Source organism: Penaeus monodon, chromosome 22, assembly GCF_015228065.2.
Source record: "Penaeus monodon isolate SGIC_2016 chromosome 22, NSTDA_Pmon_1, whole genome shotgun sequence".
NCBI classification, from domain to species: Eukaryota; Metazoa; Arthropoda; class Malacostraca; order Decapoda; family Penaeidae; genus Penaeus; species Penaeus monodon.
The window spans coordinates 17,106,070-17,106,277 of NC_051407.1; positions in this window are offsets into that span (position 1 = coordinate 17,106,070).

Below are 208 nucleotides of genomic sequence, written 5' to 3' on the forward strand. Positions count from 1 at the left end.
AACTTTGTATAAGAAAAGTTCATATTGGGTGCAAAGAATGAACGTATGATTGTGCGAGATGGAAAAAAAGTCAAAAATATTATGGAAAGGTGCATAACTTGGATTTTAACGTGCAAAAAAGATGAAACAAGGTATTGAGAATTAACAGGGGACTGTACTTAATGTTTTTTTTACCGCACGTTTAAAATATATATATATGTGAGAAATT